The sequence below is a fragment of the Physeter macrocephalus genome, chromosome 10 (genome assembly GCF_002837175.3).
Source record: "Physeter macrocephalus isolate SW-GA chromosome 10, ASM283717v5, whole genome shotgun sequence".
In the NCBI taxonomy this organism is placed as follows: Eukaryota; Metazoa; Chordata; class Mammalia; order Artiodactyla; family Physeteridae; genus Physeter; species Physeter macrocephalus.
This window is the reverse complement of record NC_041223.1, coordinates 13,704,591-13,724,991: the sequence shown is the minus strand read 5'-3', so window position 1 is coordinate 13,724,991 and position 20,401 is coordinate 13,704,591. Positions and strand designations below refer to the sequence as shown.

At 36.8% G+C, this 20,401-nt stretch overlaps 1 pseudogene; it reads left to right on the top strand.

The window, feature by feature from the left end:
• Positions 1–6,719: 6,719 nt before the first annotated feature.
• On the top strand, positions 6,720–12,402 carry LOC102978720 (mitotic checkpoint protein BUB3-like; annotated as a pseudogene).
• The last annotated feature ends 7,999 nt before the right edge of the window (positions 12,403–20,401 follow it).

Genomic DNA, 20,401 nt, shown 5'->3' with positions numbered 1-20,401 from the left:
TTTTTTTAAGGAATAAATTTTATTTCTTACATTTAAAGCTAGCAACTGGGAAAGCACATTATCTAGGGATCTTCTGCAACTTCACAGACGAATAAGGAAGGGTTAGTGGGGAGAAAGTCTTTCAGCCAAATAGGTGTTACAACCATGAAGAATCCTCCTTCCTGGATGGACTCATTGGCATCATCTTTTATTTGCTTCTCGGTGAACCTCAACTTCAGCTTCTGTGAAGAGTCTTCGCACAAAGGTTAAACTGTGTCAAATGGTCCTTGGTGCAGATAGTTATTTAAGGAGTCCACCTCCCCAGGTAGCCACCCTCCTAAAGGAAGAGAGCTTCAGTGGCCAGATGCCTGTGGCTGCCCTTTTTCATTTAAGGACACGAGTTCACAGGACTATTACTCAAAAGACCTGTGGTTTGTTTCTGATATAATGAATATTTAGCTTATGTTGCTGTTTGTTTCTCTGAACATTGGAATTTTCCATGAAGAAAAATGTACTCTCATTTTAGTTTCTGCAATGCAGCTGTCCCAGCTAATAGTGTCTGAATACGGCTCAAGAATGGAATAATTTTTACTTAATAAAAGATTCTGTAGAGCATTTTCTTTGTTTTTTATTTAGCTGACATTTTCCATTGTTCTTCAAGGACAATTATGCTAAAAGATGTCTATAGTAAATGTCTATAAATAGATGCTCTCTAATGCAATATACCTGAAAGAAGAAAGAAAGAAGGAGGGAAGGAAGGAAGAAAAGAAAAAAAAGCTTGCAGGATAACGAATTTGTTGTAAGTTGTTTTTGGACAAACTTGGCAGTTACCTTATAGCCACGTAAGGTTTTAAGAGATCATTAATTTAGTAACAAGTCTATCTTTTGCCTGTGAGTCATCCTTAATGTTTAACATGAGAAGTAAGCAAAGTGTATTGTTTTTGTCTAGAATTTATGTTGGGAGTAAAAACTGCTTTATGTCTCTCAAATGAGGAAAATGAGAGCAGAAATCCCCTGGGTATTTAACCATCTGGCAGAATTACTGCCTCCTCTCTCTCCAAGTTATGAAACAATCAAAATGAGTATCTTGTAAAAATTGTGCAATGTATGAAATGTGAAATTAAAGCAAAAATTGGAGACATTTTTTAGTTGTATTTGTTTTATTTGAAATATTTAGTTGATTACAGGATAAAATTAAACTGGTGTCAATTTCGATTCAGAGTTTATTTATTGAATAGCCTGTGACTATTTCCTATTTATTTGGTATTTTAACTCAGTTAAGATCATTCTCTATAAACTATTCCAGAGACACAAACCTTACTTTATCTAATAACGTATAACAGAAAAAAGAGTAACATCACAAATAAAAGAAACAGAATTTTCAATGTATTAATGCAGATGTAAATATAAGTAAGTTATTTGTTAAAAACAGTAGATTCTTACCTCGCTAGGTAAAACAATTCCAAAATTATTTAACTTTTTTAGAGAATAAACTTTTTTATTGAGATATAATTGGCATACATTATATTGGTTTTGAGTGTACAACATAAAGATTTGACATACATATATATTGCAAAATGATCACCACAGTCCAATCTAATTAACATCCATAACCACACATAGTTACTTGGGATGAGAACTTTGAAGATCTACTCTCAGAAACTTTTAAATATACAATATGGTATTATTAACTATAGTCACCATGCTGTACATTACATCTCCGGGGTTTATTTATTTCAGAACTGGAAGTTTATACCTTTTCTGATGGCCTTCACCCATTTGATCTCCCCTCCCTTCCCCTGCCTCCCACGTCTGGCAATCTGTTCTCGGATATCAGTAGAAAGTCCCATTTATTCATTTGGAATTTTGCTTAATATATTCATGTCTTGAAGCAACTAGGAATAAACTTTTTGAAACTAAGAAAAAGAACCCTAGTGATACATGAAAATCACAAGCAAAAGCTGAAGAGCTATAGAAGTGTCTAGTTTTACTGCAAGTGGAGGCTGATTTACAGATAAGGAAGAAAAAAATCAAGCCAGAAATTTCCAAAATTAATTAGCTTCTGGGCAATGGGAGCAAAAGACGGACAGTTTGCTTATCTTTCATAGTGTGAGAGTACAGGACACACTCTTTTGTCTGCCAAACCCTCTGCTAGTCTGAAAACCATATTCCTTTCCCTAACTACTATCCACATGATTATGGCAGGAACAATCACTGCGTCAAATGTAACCTCATTAATTGGTCTAGGAAAAGGCATCTGACCAAGCAAATCCAGTGGTCCTTTGCAAAGGATTTTGTGGTAGGGATCCCAAGAGAGGCCAATATCTCTCAGATGCTTAAAACTGTAAGAAGTAAAATTTAAAAGCGTTTTCTCTGCCACCTGGTAGGAAAGAAATCAAACTGATCCACAGAGAGAAATAGAAAAAAAAAAATGGAATTGCCAATGGATTTGAAATTCTTAGTCCCTGTAGCTCCTGAAGGCTGGCTGTATACACCCCTTGCCTTCCTAAGGCATGGCTAATGAAATCTTTCTTGGGTTCGACTGACTATCACAGCAGCTTTCTAGCAAATTCTCATTTTTCTATAAACCAAATTGGGTTAGACTACAACAACTTGCCAAAAAGGTTTCTAACTAAACAGATATTTAATATATACTGCTTTATCTCTGAAGCTGATAAATTGCCAAATATGGGCATAAGCATATTATGAGAAATTATATTAGCAACTGCTAGTAAAATTAGAGTATCTATCCCAGGAAAATAGGCATGTAGACAAAGAACAGATTATATAGAAAATGGTAGAAAACAGAGGAAATAATGAAAACTAAAAAGTGAAAGCATAAGATCAGAATTAAAATAAAATCAATTACATTCTTTACGAAATTAATTCAGACGAGATAAACACAACGCAAAATAACAGCTGCTATTGGATGAAAAAAATTCCAGCTGCAAGCCAATTGTAAATCTTGCCTAAAATGAAGTGATTCAGAAAAGTTGAAAGTATAGGCAAAGATATATTAAAGTATACCTATTATCAATATCAGAAAAAGTTGAATTCAAGATGAAATATGTGACTAGAACAAAGAGTATTGCTTTATAATATTAAAGACCATAATCCCAATGAAGATATAAATTATCTTGAGTCTTAGGTAGCAAGTATAGGTAGCAAGTAGCAAAGCACAAGAAATGTCTTTTTTAAAAAATAAATTTCTTTTATTTATTTATTTTTTGGCTGCGTTGGATCTTCGTTGCTTCGTGCGGGCTTTCTCTAGTTGCTGCTAGCAGGGGCTACTCTTCGTTGCAGTGCGTCATTGCAGTGGCTTCTCTTGTGGAGCACGTGCTCTAGGCGTGCGAGCTTCAGTAGTTGTGTCACATGGGCTCAGTAGTTGTGGCTCACAGGCTTAGTTGCTCCGCAGCATGTGGGATCTTCCCGGATCAGGGCTTGAACCCATGTCCCCTGCATTGGCAGGTGGATTCTTAACCACTGCGCCACCAGGGGAGTCCCCAGAAACGTCTTCATAAAACAAACTACAGACACAGTGAGGGATGTAAAGAAATATTTGAATATATATGGGGGACATGCCTTAATTTTTAAGATATTTTATGCCTAAATTAATTTATACATTATTTGAAGATATACATAATTAATTTAGGTATATTAATTCTATTGAGAAATAGAAAAAAGAAATGGAATTGCCAGTGGATTTGAAATTCTTAGTCCTTGCAGCTCTTGAAGGCTGGCTGTATACATCCCTTGCATCAATATTTTAAGATATTTTATACCTAAATTAATTTATACATTCTGTCTGTTTCAGTCAGAATCCTTCCATAAAGGCTTATGTTTTGTTTTTGTCTCCGTTTTTTTTTTTTGTCTTTTAACTTAGATGAAGATAGAAAGTCACGTTGGAAATAAAACTTAAGAGACAAAGTCATCAAAATTCTGAGAAAGAAGAGTAATAAGAGGAGACTTGGCCTCTTAGATATCAAAATATTCTTAAAGCTAAAGTAGTCATTCAAGAAAAAAATCAAAAGAAAATAATGTACAAATCAACTGAACAGTATAAACAACATAGAAATAGAACAAAGTATGTATGGAAAATTAGTTATGATGAGGGTAGAGTTTTTAATAAATGAAAAAATTGATTAACAAATGTTTTGGGGAAAACTGGATGGCCATAGAGAAAAATCTCTCACTTATCTTAAAATAAGTTCAAAATGAATAAGAAACATAAAACATTAAAATAAAATAAAGGCATATCATAAAAATAGAAAAATATTTAAAAATATAAACTTAGAAATAACTTTTCTAAGTGAGTTTGGATGGTGGGAGATCAGATTTTTTTAACTCTGAAGGTTAATTTTTTTTAATGAATAAATCTTACTATTTAAAATCTATGTTTGAAACCAACTTTATGAGACTTAATTCATATGCAATTAGATGCAGAGCATTTTTTTTTTTTTTTTTTTTTTTTTTTTTGCTACGCGGGCCTCTCCCTGCTGTGGCCTCTCCCGTTGCGGAGCACAGGCTCCGGACGCGCAGGCTCAGCGGCCATGGCTCACGGGCCTAGGCGCTCCGCGGCATGTGGGATCTTCCCGGACCGGGGCACGAACCCGCGTCCCCTGCATCTGCAGGCGGACTCTCAACCACTGCGCCACCAGGGAAGCCCAGATGCAGAGCATTTTAAGTGTTGAATTTGATCCATTTTGACATAGGTACACACCAATGTTACCATCACCATAGTCAAGATACATAACACTTGCATCATCACAAAATGTTCTCTTCTACTCCTTTCCCAGTCAATCCTCATTTTCTACCTCCAGGTTGAAGCAAACATGGATGTACTTCCTATCATTATAGATTAGGTTTATTCATCCTGGAGTTCTGTACAAATGAAACCACACGATATGTGCTATTTTGTGTCTGGCTTCTTTCCCTCAAGATAAGTATTTGAAATTCATCCATGTTGTTGCATGTTTCAAGGATTCATTTTTTTAACAGACAAGTAATATTCCATCGAATGCATATATGATGACTTCTTTATTTGTTGGACATTTCTTTCCCAGTTTTTGGCTTTTATGAATAAAATTTCTGTGAACATCTGTGTCCAAATCTTTGTATGGATCTATAGTAAGCTGAGGAATAGTCTCCAAAAAAATCAGGTCCTAATCCCTGGAACCTATAAATGTTACCTTTTATGGAAAAAGGGTTTACACAGATATGATTAAGCGAAACATTTTGAGATGGGGAGATTAGCCTGAATTATGCAGGTGGGTTCTAAATGCCATCACAAGTGTCCTTAGAAGACAGACAGAGGGAGATTAGACACACAGGGAAGAGAAGGTGATGTGAAGACAGAGCAGAGAGAGATTTGAAGATGCTGGCTGTGAATATTGGGGTAACGCTGTCACAAGCCAAGGAATGTCCTCAGCCACCAGCACCTGGAAGAGACAAGGAACAGATTCTCCCCTATAACCCCTGAAGGAAAAGCAGGCCTGCCAACACCTTGTGCTAAGATCTCGAACTTTTGGTCTCCTGATCTGTGGGAGAATACATTTCTGTTATAGCAAGCTACCCTATTTGTGGTAATTTTTTACAGCAGCCATAGGAAACTAACAAAAGAACTACATTTTGAGTTTTCTTTTTTTTTTAATTTTGATTTTTATCAGGTAAATACCTGGGAATATCATTGCTAGATTGTGTAGTAAGTATAGGTTTAACTTGATAAGAAACCACTAAATTCTTTTCCAAAATGGCTGCACCATTTTCAGTTTTCACTAGCAATAAATGAGTTTCATGTATTCCGTATTCTCATCAACACTTCTTATTTTCTGTTATCATTTGTTTGTTTAGTTTTAACCATTATAGCAGGTATATAATGTTACCTCAATATAGTCTTAATTTGCATTTTTCTGTTGACTAGAGATCAGAGCAACTTTTATTGTGCTTATTGTCCATTTGTGTAGTTTCTTTTGTGAAGTACTTTCTCAGATATTGTGCCCCTCTAAAAAAAACTGAATTGTCTTCTTGTGAAGATCTGAGAGTTCTTTATGTAGTTAGGTAAAAGTCCTTTATCAGATACGTGTATTAAAAAATGTTTTCTCCCAAGTTTGGCTTGCCTTTTGTGTTGTTAATGTGTATTTCAAAGAACACAAGATCTTAATTTTGATGAAATCAATTTTATCAATTTTTAATGTTTTATGACATCTATCTGCCCCAGAGTCAGAAGGATTTTGGAACTAGTTTGCTCCTGATGTATAATAACTGTGTAGCAACTTGTAGCTACCTCAGCCCTCCGGAACTGTGAACTCCCCGCTCAACTTGGTAAGACCAATGTGCTGTGCTTGGGATCCCTCCCCCTGCTCTGTAAGGTGTCTCCCCAAAATGAAATGTGATGTGATTGTAGAGCTTTACCTCATTTGCTTGCATTCTTTCAGGAATCAAACTCATGTGTTGCCTGTTGCCTAATATGCTCAATTTTACAGTTTTTCGTGGTCAGAAGGTAAATCTTGTCCCTTTTATCTATTGTGGCTGGAGGTGGAAGTCTCTGAAAAGCTATTTTTTAAGAATAAAGAAAATTATTAAACATTGCCTGGGCAGGGGATGCTATCAAACCCTATTAAAAGACAAATTATGAAGTGTGAGTAATATTTGCCATATACATGTCAATAAGTTAACAACCTCGGTATGGATTAAATGTTCTACTGTTTAATATAGAAAGATATCTCAATAGAAGATGCACAATGGGTCAGGTAATTTGCAAAATAAAAATAGAAAAATGGCCACTATGGCCTTGACAGTTAATTTCCGGAAGTGTACTTTGACCATATAAATGTAAAATATAAATACTCCTTGAGGATTACAAGCATTTGCTCTGAGAAAGTAGTTCTAGCTAGCTGTTTTAAATTTTATATTATAACTTACTTCCTCAGGTCCCTGATGATTATTAAACCAAAGCCTCCACCGAATAGACAGCATACAAAACAATCCTCTTCCCCAAACCCAAACCCACACCCACTTACATCTCCGGTGGACTAAGAATGCACTCTTGAGGTTGCTAGAGGTTGCTCAGTCATCATCTGATTGATGAGATGAGCTGGGATTTGAATTTATAGTCAGAGAGGAGATGAGTGCAAATTTAAAGGCCTCACTGTACTCCCTGCAAAATAACCCCCAATCTCTCATCTCAGACAACTGTCACATTCTGCAATGCTCAAGTAGAAAAGTCAGGTGGCCTACAACAAAGTAGGTATGAAGCAGGAGTTACAAGTAAATGGCAGGAGCTAGAACCAGAAGTCGTGGAGACATAAAAGATGAAGTGGGTAGTATCAATTTAGCCAGGGTGAATAAACAAAGCAGGAGGAGAGAAAGAGCAGCAGATTACCAGAGAAAGATTACTGGAGTGGGAAGACAGAGAAAGAGAGAATCCTCCCTGCTTTCCCCACAGTTACCTAGCTCTCTGGTTTCCAGCCTTTTCTGAGATGTATTTTGCGCTCCTGAGTTCCACTTGTAGTGGACAAGCATTTCATTTGCTTGTCTAGCACACCTGTCCCTTTTTGCTTACTTAACTTTCGTAGGGAAACTATTCTTCCATTCGACACGATCTTATGGTAACTCTCAGCCACCATTTCCCACCTGTCCCTATGCTTACCACCCTGCTTATCAGAATGGAGAAAATGTCCCTCTTTCAATCAATATTCCACTAGTGCTTTTAGTTTCATTCTCTCTTTCCTTATTAATGATCTTACTGTTTCCCATACCCCTTCTCTCTCTGGTATTAACAATACTTCCATCTTAAATTGAGACCATTGGAAACAGACTCTGAAACAGTGATCTGTGTGAAAAATATAGACGGGGGGCGGGGCAGTGTCAGGAAGAATATCTATAAATGATCAAGGGAAGCAGGGCTTGGCCGAAGGAAAATGAGTGGCTTTTCCATTAGAGGTCTCAGCCAGTCCCGCGGAGGTATAGCACGGTCCTTCAGAGTTGTCCCTAATTAAAGCAAAGGGCTGGACAGTGGTTAGCTTTAGGGTTAGGGTTAGAGTTGAGTGAGCTCTGAATGAGGCAATATGAAGACATGCCCTATAAATGGGGTTTTCAGGAAGCTAGCTGCCACTCAGGTCACATTGTGACTATTCTGTGAACATGGGGCTTTCTCAGGAACCCTAAACTGACAAAGATTCTCTCCTTGCTGAAATTCTACCCAGGCTCTCCTCAACTCTCTTCTCCACTAGACTTTGACTTTTGAGCTTCCATTTTCATCTCTGCATTGTTCAAATTTAGCAAGAATCCTACTAAGTCAGTTTAGCCATATTCCTCCATTCTCGATATCTGATCGCTCTTGGTATCTAATCGGGTTCCCCCTCCTCTACCATCCCCCAGGTGATGTCTGGTCACCCTGGCCTGCCTTTGGTAAGAATCTCATTCGGCCAATTTAGCCAGAATCCCCTCTTCACTGTGATGTTTCCTCTTGGTAATTTTCCATCCACTGACCCCCACCTTTCTCCCTGACTGTAAATTGCGACTTTTCCTTATTGTATTCAGAATTGAGCCCAGTTCTCTATACTGAGGTCTCTTTTCCCCTAGGTTAATAGTTTTTCTGAATAAAATCTGTTTTTACCACTTTACTGTCCAGCTCTGTTTATTCTTTGACGAAACCTACTTTGACTTCTCCAGTGACTCTTAGGCTGGTGGTTTTCGTCAGTACTGTGGTTGCAAGGCTGCTGATTTTCAAGCTACGATGGAGCTGGCAAGAAGGAGCTAGGAATAGGCAAGTGAAAAATGCCACGTAGCTCACTGTTCTTACCAAGACTGTGTTGTTCTTTTTGAATAAATTCCCCTTGAGCTGTTGCAAGTCTTGGGTTAATTTCCAGAGTACTGAAAAAGTTCATAATTTTGGCCAGTGTCCTCATTGTTTTTATGAAGAAGAAGGTTTTCAGAGGTCCTCACTTCATCACTCCAGAAGTACTTCTGCTTATGTTGGAATTTAGACAATCGTGCTGTAAAAATCTACTGGCATAAAGTGCATAGGTTCTAAAAATTAGAAACAGATATACTGTAGTGATTCCCCCTGGCTCTGCTTTTCTTATGATATGAAATGACAGGTGAGAGTTAACCATCCTTTGGGAAGAGCTGGCTGACTTAATGGCATAGCCCTCCTCCACCATGAATCTCTTGTGAGTTGAAACAGAGTGTGGAATGCCTTCTGTTGGCTAGAAGACTGCTACATTGTATCTCAGTTTCAGAATCTGGACCATTTTTCCAAGCCTTTCAGGCCTCCAACTCTCCTGTTAATTCCACAATTTCATTTAACCTGTTTCTTCTGCACAAGTGTAGAATTTTATAGTTCAAATCCCTTCCCCAAAGGTCTTGGAGTGAAGAGATGCTCATGTGTGATAAACATCAAGATCAAAGGTGTTGCTTGAGATAATTTCAATCTGTTTTTTTTTTTCTTTTATTTATTTTGTTTATTTGTCTTTGGCTGTGCTGCTCAGGCTTTCTCTAGTTGCGGATTGCAGGGGCTACTCTTCGTTGTGGTGCGCAGGCTTCTTGTTGCGGTGGCTTCTCTTGCTGTGGAGCACAGGTTCTGCACACGGGCTTCAGTAGTTGTGGCTCGCGGGCTTAGTTGCTCTGCGGCATGTGGGATCTTCCCGGACCAGGGCTCGAACCCATGTCCCCTGCATTGGCAGGCAGATTCTTAACCACTGCGCCACCAGGGAAGTCCCAATCTTTATGTTTAGACACTTCCGTTCACCTCGCTGGAGGGAAATACAGCCACGAGTGGTAGAAATAGGTGATGAGACTTGTGTGCGGGGACTTTTTGTCCTCGGCTCTACCGCTTAGTGTGTGCTTTTCCATAGTTTTTTCCACACTGAAATTCTCATCAGAGGAGACACTTTAGCAACATTTCCCACATGCTTTGACTTTTTTTTTTTTTTTTTGAGGTAAATGTTTCATTCTGTTAGGTTAATTCCACCCCAAGGTATTTGCATAAGCGGTGTGGGTCTGGCCTTTGACGTTATCTTCCTGAATGTTCTCTGACTGCTCACTCAGGCGTATTGTAGACGCAGGGTCTGGTCTCATTGAATGTTGTGCTATCTTTGCCAAATCAAATCTGTAAAGTTCACTTGCAATTTAACGTATTGTTTCTGAGTCATCTTGACATTTTGACTTCATAAGTGTAAACTGAAAACTGCATTTACTGGAAATTTGTTTTTAAAAATAAAACAACATAGGCCAGATCCCTGATCTACAGATGCATTATAAAATTAGGCAATGCTTATGAGATAATGTTTCTGAAAGAAATTTTTAAAAAGAAATTTATATCTGTTTTTAAAGCACATAAAAGTGTAAGACTGCGTTCAATAGGAGCAGAAAACATACACGCGAAAGTGTAAATTATTAGGATGGAATCTGGTTTTCTAAAAGGCGGGGAGGAGGGGTTCCCTGGTGGCCTAGTGGCTAGGATTCCGGGCTTTCACTGCCATGGCCCGGGTTCAGTCCTAGATGGGGGAACTGAGATTCCACAGACCGTGCAGGGAGGCCAAAAAAAATAAAATAAAATAAAAGGGAGGCAGAGAGCATAGCCAAATGTTAAAAGGGTGACGATGTTTAGCATTGTTAAAAGAACTGACAGGGAAGTTTCTCTTTATTTCCAAGTTATAAATATTATAAATAAGTAAGGTTTTTGGCATAGTGAGCCTATATTTGAAAATCAGTGCATAACGGTTTTTATTAATAGAACCTTTGCATAATTCATAGTAAATGACTCTAGTAACATTGAGAGTTGAAATTTTCCTGGAGGATAATTTTTATTAGTGACTTAAAGAGTCTAGAGTCATTTCTTGCTGCTGAATGGAATCACAATATGATCAATTCCATCACTTTATTTTTCTTAAGCATTTAGAAGTACCCAGGCATGTTGGCATTTAGAGGTAAACAAAATGGCTAAGTGGAGGTGAAGAGGAACTTCGAGGATGCTTACCTTATATATTCTAAGGTTAAGAATTTTGGGCAGTTATAAAAGGTTTTTTTTGGGGGGGGTAGGATACCTGGGAAATTCGAATATAGACTAAGTATTAGGTGACATGAGGAGATTATTATAAATTTTGTCAGGTGTGAAAGTGTCACTGTGATCATGTAGAAGTAGATGTTTACTTTTCAGGGGTGCACACTAAAATATACAGAGGTGAGATATTGTAACATCTGAGGGAAGTGAAGAGGAGGTGGTGAAGTCACTTCTGAGTGGAGCCCGATACGTTCGGCTCTAATGAGTTCAAGCTGAACCACCCACTGAGGATTATGTCTCCTTGGTGAAAATCAGCCCCAACACCTCCCAGTTCCTGCTGGTCTCCTCCTGAGATGTGGCGGCGCATCTCTACCATGTGCCGGCCATTCAGCTCAAGTACCAGCATCCAGGGCTGTCTTGGATGTGCGTTCAACGGGCCGACACATGCCTGGAGTGGGGGACTGAAAACACATGATTCCAACACTGATCAGGAATATCTGGTTGGAACCCATGATGCCCCTATCAGATGTGTAGAACACTGTCCAGAAGTGAATGTGGTAGTTACTGGGTTTGGGGGTCAGACAGTTAAGTTGTGGCATCTTAGAACTCCTTGTAATGCTGGGACCTTCTGTCTGTGAGTAACACCCTCTCTGTCTGGAGATCAGCTGATTGTGGACAAGGTGGGCAGTAAAGTGTTAATGTGGGAATTACAGAACGTGGGTTACGTGCAGCAGTGCCGGGTGTCCAACGTGAAGTACCAGGCTCGCTGCCTTTTTTTTTTTTTTTTTTTTTTTTGTGGTTTGCGGGCCTTCCTCTGCCGTGGCCTCTCCCGCTGCAGAGCGCAGGCTCCGGACGCGCAGGCCCAGCGGCCATGGCTCACGGGCCCAGCCGCTCTGCGGCATGTGGGATCTTCCCAGACCGGGGCGCGAACTCGGTTCCCCTGCATCGGCAGGCGGACGCGCAACCACTGCGCCACCAGGGAAGCCCCTGGGCTCGCTGCCTTTGAACATTTTCAAACAAGCAGTTATGTATTAAGCTCAGTTGAAGGCCAAGTGGCAGTTGAGTACTTGCTCCCAAGCCCTGAGGTACAGAAGAAGCATGTCTTCAAGTGCCAAAGAAAATAATATTGAGCAGATTTATCCTGTCAATGCCATTTCTTTTAACAACATCTACGGTATGTTTGCTATGGGTGGTTCTGATGGATTTGTAAATATCTGGGGTCCAGTTAACAAGAAGCGACAGCACTGGTTCTGTAGATACCCCACCAGCGTCACATCACTTGTCTTCAGTAATGATGGGACTACACTTGCAATAGCATCATTATATATGTATAAAACGGATGACATGGGACATCCTGAAGATGGCATCTTCTCATTTGCCAAGTGACAGATGCAGAAAAAAAACCTAAGTCCACCTAATCATCTCCTGAAAGTAGTTTCTCTACGGAAAGCTTTTCTGCTTCCTACAAATCATACTTACCCCCTGGATGTGTTAGAGCCATTGTAGTTACATTATTTAGTATGGATTTCTCTGTTTTCTGTCTTACGAAAACCTTGTATGTGTGCCTTTTCATACTGACTTTGTGTAGAATGAGGATTCCTTGTGTCTTTTATATTTGTTATTTACTCTAAAATACTTTGACAGAAGAAAACTAAAAGAAGCAAATATGGCAAAATTTTAAAATCTAGGGGATGGATACATAAAGGAGTGTTCATGATACCCTTTTCTCAACTCTTCTATATATTTGAAAGTTTCAATAATAAACAATTTTTAAAATGTTCTGTAGCTGAAAAAGATGTTTTGGCAACTGAGATTTTGCAACGTGTGGATTAGCAAAATTTTTATTACCTTTTTCTGTTTTTTTTTCTAAATTTTCTAAAGCCTTATAAAACTTTAAAATATAAATCAGAATCAAATATTTGATTAATTGCTTGCTTTGAAAGAAATGGAATATAAAGGAATATAACAGTTCATCTAAAAACTGTTTTTCATCTTTTTCTTTATTCTATCTTTTTTTCCTCCTTCTTTGCAATGTGATACAATTTCTATAAAAGGTTTCTAAATGAGATCACATAAATAAGAAGTAAACAGTAAAGTCAGGGCCACGAAGAAGTAAAGTAGAGCCAGTAATGAGACTAGTGCTCGAAAAAGAGTCTTACATCCTAAACGTTTACCAGCAAAGGGCCACAGATTTGGTCTTAGCTTTATAGCTATAAATTTAAAAACAGGAATATGAACAGTTATGTCATGCAGAGTGCTCATAAAATAAAGGCAAATTATTCACCCAGGAGAAGCACAAAAATTTCTGATTTGAAGTTTATCCTAAATAGGAGCTGTGTGATATAATGAACAAAGCCCTAAACAATATGCTTAGAATAACTACAGCAAGGAGTTTTTTGAGGGTGAGTCTTAATGTAGGCAGTTGTCATTATGACAAAAAAATAATCACTGAAAATAAACCTATCGGGGCAAATACCATGGGATCATCCAGGTAAGCAGCAACTCAGAGGTTTTGAGAGATTTTTGGAGTATCTTAAACAAACCTTCTTAACCAATTTCAAGAACCCAAAGGGAATTGCTAGATAAACATTAAAAGCGTTTTAGGGAGCCTGTAAGTTGTGTATGTTAGTGAGCATGAATGGGCATGAACACATTTTTCTGAGGACAGATTTTTTTTAGCTTTTATCATAAGGATCTTTGCTTCAGAAAAGATTGAGAACCACTAATTTATAGAAATAAAGAGGCTACATATCCATTAGGGATATCTTTTTCTTGATGAGCTTTTCAAAAATATATATGATCAGGAGTTTTGAGATTGTGCTCTCTGCCTGCTTCTCAGAATGAAAAAATTCTGCATGTCTTCTAAAAAAGGAAAACATATATCCCATGAGTCAGCTCACCAGAGCAGGCTGGACCACCTATAAAAGCTGAGGCACTGGTTTAGGACTGATTGGTAGAGAAACCTGCTTCATATATGCGTGGAGGTAAGGCCAGTGTGTATTTTCAGGAAAGATGAAGGTTTTTATAAAAAATAATTTTGTGTATACTCCAAATGAAATGAAAAAAAAAATTCATGTACTGCATTGATAAGTTTAACATGAATATTTTTAAAGCTGGTGTAATCAGAAGCTTATCTTAAACATTACAAAATAAAAGTTGAATAAATCACCCATAGACAGTCTGGCTTTGAGTGATGCAATTTCCTGGAACAATGTACTAACATAAATCGCTTTGCAAAGTGTATTCCTCTGTAACTGAATGAGATACCTTGCCGAATGGTGTTTTAGCTGTAAATAAATTAAAAGTTTTCTTTCTGGCAGTAACGAGTCAGGCCAGAAGTTTCTTGAGGTCTTGGCTAGATCATAAGTATAAAAATTTATTATGCATCTTGTGTGTGTGAGTACAAATTAAGATTTCATATATATTTTATATATTAAGAAAATATATATTGACTATATATATAAGTATATTATATATTCTTAACATATAAACTATACAAAATGTGTCTATGTATTTATATATCTATATCTATATCTATATCTATATCTATATCTATCCCAGAGAGATTGAATAACTTGCTTAAGGCTTTACACTGTATGTAAATGGTGCAGTGGGTTTCAAACCAAGGCAGTATATCTCCAGAGTGTACACTTTGACCATTAAGCTAGATCCTCCATGTGCAATAATACAGTCATGCTATTTGCTTATAAAAGAATATGCCTTTCCACTATTTGTGTCTGGTCCAGGAGCAATGCATCTATTGCACTCAAAATGCTATTCAATTATTAAGGAACAAGTTAGTATGAAGGGAGTATCTATCCCTATTATGTTCACCTGGAAACAACTAACTGCTCTGTCAAGAGCATTTGTATAGTGAACATTTTATTTAAGGTTTCACAGCTGAGAGAAGTCTAGAGCAGCTAATACAATAGCTGGATGTCTCCTTTTAGGCAGCTACTGTTTAAGTGTAGGAAGTATTGTTTCATTTGTATGTATTAAGAGTGTCCACTAAAATGGTTTAGTCTTCATTCTTTCAAATTTCTCCAGCCAGCTTTATGACTGTTTACACCAGAATTAACACAGCAATTCTACTCTAGGGGTTTATCCCAATGAAATTACTTAGGGAGAGCAAAAAAGCTATATTCATGAAAATATCCAGTGTATCTTTATTTGTAAGAGAATATAAGAAAATATTGGGAAGAAAACACCCCAGAGACCTTATATTAAGGGGGATAAAGACAGCTATATCAACACAATGCAATATTAAAAAATATTATGTATAATTATAAAAATTTGTAAAATCATGGAAAACGTCTGGCTAAGCATCAAGAAAGGATAGCAAAATACTAATTTATAAACATATACTTAACAACCGTTATAATTTCAACAACTAAAATTATATACTTGTAAAAAGAAACGTGAAAGAAATGGAAATAGTCATACTGTGTTGGAATTATAAACATTTGTCATTCTTTCCTTAATCTTGTGATTTTTATTTCATAAATATTTCAAAAATTCCTTGACAAGTTCCTGCATTTTCATTAGAGTTTTTCAGGATTTCATTAGTCATTAATGGACTTCCTCCCTTTTAAATACTGGCTCCTCCACTCATTAGTGGACAAGATTGTGCCAATTAATTAACTTCTCTAGACTGCATTATTTTTTCCCCTGCTGAAGATGGAGAAAATAACACTTAGCTCATAGGATTGTTTAGGTCAAATGAGATAGTGTTTAATACAGTGTTTCCTACTACATAGTATGTGATTTAAAAAACAAAAAGAGCCCAAATGGATAAGGAAACTCAGCTACCACTTTGCTGAGTGTTCAGAATTTCACACTAATGTGTGGGACATTATCATTTTATGGTGAGAGAAAGAACATCATTAATAGGTCAGAATGAAAGTTACTCTGTTTTAACCCTGTCTTGGGATAAATAATGAATCATAAAATACCAAGTATCAGACACAGCTTCTTTTTTTTTTTTATCTTTTAAGGAAAAAAAGTTATTTCAATTAAAAGAAGCTAAAACTCATGAATAAAAATTTGAAAAATAGAGAAAAAGAGGAAAAAGATAAAACATGGTTTTATGGCTCCCTCCACCAAAAGTAATAGTTATATTTGCAATTTTGTATTTCTCTTTCCACTAGAAATGGTTTTCTTTGTTGCTAGAGAGTTTCTTTAGACAGAATAGTAAAATGGCAACATAATATTATATTGATTGGGTGGTATAATTTATTAAAATGTTTTACAATAGTGTACCTTATTTTTCACTATTAAAAAATAAAGCTATAATGAACTTTTTATGCATAAACCTTTTTTGGTTTTTAGGATTATTTCATTATTACTTTAGAATAGTTTTCTAGAGGTAGAATATTGGTTTAAATCATGAATATTTGTAATGATTTTGATATAGAATGATACACTACATTGCTGGCAAAGAATGAATAAAGAATAAGACAAAAAAAAACTAGACATTTTGGAAAATGAGGGTGTCTATTATTTAAACTTGTCTCTTTTATCTTCCATAGCCATATGATAGAATTTTTTACTGTATTTATTGATCATTTTAGTTTTTCTGTGTGGATTATCTATTCATATTGCTTACACACTTATTATTAGGCACTTCATATTTCATTACCAATTTATATGAATGCTTACATTTAGAAAATTATTACCTTTTAGCATGTTTTCTTCGAGTATTTCTCCAGTGTCTTTCCGTTTTAAATTTGATTTTTTTTTTTTTTTTTTTTTTGCCGTACGCGGGCCTCTCACTGTTGTGGTCTCTCCCGTTGCGGAGCACAGGCTCCGGACGCGCATGCCCAGCGGCCATGGCTCTCAGGCCCAGCCGCTCCGCGGCATGTGGGACCTTCCCAGACCGGGGCACGAACCCGCGTCCCCGGCATCGGCAGGCGGACTCTCAACCACTGCGCCACCAGGGAAGGCCCTAAACTTGATATTTTTAAACAAACAAAAATTTTAAACGTATGTTTTCAAAGGTATCTATGACTTCTTTTGTAATTTTTAAATTTCGCTTCAAATTTTACATCTTTCAATGTTATAAAGGTAAATATTCAATTCTATATTTTTTAAAATGTTACACCATCATTCGGTTTCTTTTATTTGTCTCTAACTATTTTGGTGAAAACTGAATTCAGTTGCTTCTTCACATTCATCTCCTATCAGAGGAAGATGTTTGTTTCCACTATTTATTTATTTATGGCTGCGTTGGGTCTTTGTTGTTGCGTGCGGGCTTTCTCTAGTTGCAGCGAGCGGGGGCTACTCTTCGTTGTGGTGCGCAGGCTTCTCATTGTGGTGGCTTCTCTTGTTGCGGCGCATGGGCTCTAGGCATGCAGGCTTCAGTAGTTGTGGCTCGCGGGCTCTAGAGCACAGGCTCAGTAGTTGTGGCGCACAGGCTTAGTTGCCCCGCGACATGTGGGATCTTCCCGGATCAGGCCTCAAACCCGTGTCCCCTGTATTGGCAGGTGGATTCTTAAACAGTGAGCCACCAGGTAAGTCCTGTTTTCACTTCTAAGTTCTTTTCCCTTTAGAATTCTTGACTTCCTAAGAGTAAAAAGAAAAAAAAATTAAAGAAGAAATGACTCATTCTGAAATGTTATAATTATTATTTCCCTTATCTTTTATTAAAAAAAATCTTTTATTTGATAACTGGAAGAAAGTTCTAGAATGTCCTTATTTTCTGATAAATGCTTAAAAATTTGCTTCTTTTCTTACTGTTTAGTCAGAAGGAATCTTAGGCAAATTGACAAAAGAGCCCTAAATAATCAAAAGTAGATGTAATATGGAAATAGAAACTTAAACTTGAAAAATAAACAAAAAGAAATTAAGTACAAACATACCTCATTTTACTGTAGTTTGCAGGTATTGTGTCCTTTATAAATTGAAGTTTTGTGGCAACCTTGTGTTGACCAAGTTTACGGATGCCATTTTTCCAATAACATTTAATTTGCTCACTTTGTGTCTCTGTGTCATATTTTGGAAATTCTCAAAATATTTTTAACTTTTTCATTATTATTATATTTTTATGGTGATCTGTGATCAGTGATCTTGGATATTACTGTTGTAAGTTTTTTTGTTTTGTATTATTTAATTAATGTGTACACTTTTTTAAAGATACAGTGCTATTGCACATTTAGTAGACTATAGTATAGTGTAAACACAGCTTTTACATGCACTAGGAAACCAAAAAATCTTTGGACTCACTTCGTTGTGATATTTGCTTTATTGTAGTGGTCTAGAACTGAACCCACAATATCTCTGAAGTATGTTTGCAATTCTAACTTTTACAAAATGATGTAAAATTTATAAGTACAAATTTGAAGTAAATGCATGATAAATTGATTTCATTTTAGTAAATTACTCTGCTCCAAAAGAGGCTGAAATTTAGTCATTTTAAACAAGTGGGCTTGTCTCAGAGGAAATCATTTTTAGATTGAGGTGTCTTACTGTGAAGGAAGAACAAAAAGATGAATATTCTTCATATTTGAAAAATGAATATTGTATATAAAAATAAAAGGATATTTAGTCATATCTGATTTATAGATATATTTTTCCTTTAGCTATAAGCACATTCTTTAGAAGAATAGTTTTAGGGATACAAAGTTAATTTTGAAAGATCTTTATAGGTTAACGTTGTAAAGACAGGTTAAAAACAAAGTTTTCTCTTTTCTAGATCTTTCCATTCTGACAAGCCATCTGCCACCTTCATCTTCGTCTCACCTACCCCAGAAAAGGGGACTAGCAAGCAGGCAATCATCCTACAACTCTGAGGCACTAGCTTTAGACTATCCAATATGGTGTAGCTTTTGTGATACAGTTTATGATTCTCCATATTTAGTGACTATCTTGTTTAATCTATTATAATTATTGATCCTGTTATTCATTTATTTACTATTTTTCAAGCCATTGACATTTTCTAGGTCCTTCAAATGGTTTCTAAGAATGAGGGAAAATATTCAAAATTAAAACTATTTAGGGACAGCTAAGATATATTTTTCTCAGTTTGGCTTAATAAAGCATATGGCTTCTCCATGTCTGTATTTGTTTAGTACCTTAAGAAGTCAGCTATTTACCTGATGACTCTTGGGTTAACAAAGTTGAGAGGGAGGTTTTAGGAACACCCTGGCCATTTTTTCTTTCTGGGATAAATGTATACCAGGAGTGGAAATGGAAATGGGTAGAATAAGTATACCAATTCTGAAGCCCAAATTAAATAATATTTTCCTAGTTTGGTACATTAACTTGAAGCTATATTAGAGGGCAAAGAAAAAAAAATCCCAGCACTGGCAGTGCTTCTAATCTAGGTAAGGTGACTAAGTAGTTTTCACATTCAATACGCTCACTCATCCTAAGGAAAACTCTTAGTTTAAATAGACCCCACTATGGAAGATTTTAGATCCTGGAATTATCTTGATCCTTTACACTCTAAATCACAATTCATAGACGAATTGACTTTGGGGGATTTTTGTAAAGACACAGAAATCCTCATGCATTTGAAACCTGCTATTTCTTTCTTTCTTTTTTTTTTTTTTAAATATCTGTATTGGAGTATAACTGCTTTACATTGGTGTGTTAGTTTCTGCTTCATAACATAGTGAATCAGCTATACATTTACATATATCCCCATACCTCCTCCCTTTTAAGTCTCCCTCTCACCCTTCCTATTGCACCCCTTTAAGGGGACACAAAGCACCAAGCTGATCTCCCTGTGCTATGCAGCTGCTTCCCACTAGCTATCCATTTTACGTTTGGTAGTGTATATATGTCCATGCCACCCTCTCACTTTGTCCCAGCTTACCCTTCCCCCTCCATGTGTCCTCAAGTCCATTCTCTACGTCTGCGTCTTTATTCCTGTTCTGCCCCTAGGTTCTTCAGAACCTTTTTTTTTTTTTTAGATTCCTTATATATGTGTTAGCATATGGTATTTGTTTTTCTCTTTCTGACGTACTTCACTCTGTATAACAGACTCTAGGTCCATCCACCTCACTACAAATAACTCAATTTCATTTCTCTTTATGGTTGAGTAATATTCCATTGTGTGTATGTGCCACATCTTCTTTATCCATTTATCTGTCGATGGTCACGTAGGTTGCTTCCATGTCCTGGCTGTTGTAAGTAGAACTGCAATGAACATTGTGGTACATGACTCTTTTTGAATTATGGTATTTTCAGGGTATATGCCCAGTAGTGGGATTGCTGGGTCGTATGGTAGTTCTATTTTTAGATATGTATGTTCCTGTTACCATTTTCTTAATTGTTTTGGGTTTGTTATTGTAGGTATTTTCCATCTCTTGTGTTTCCTGCCTAGAGAAGTTCCTTTAGCATTTGTTGTAAAGCTGGTTTGGTGGTGCTGAATTCTCTTAGCTTTTGCTTGTCTGTAAAGGTTTTAATTTCTCCATC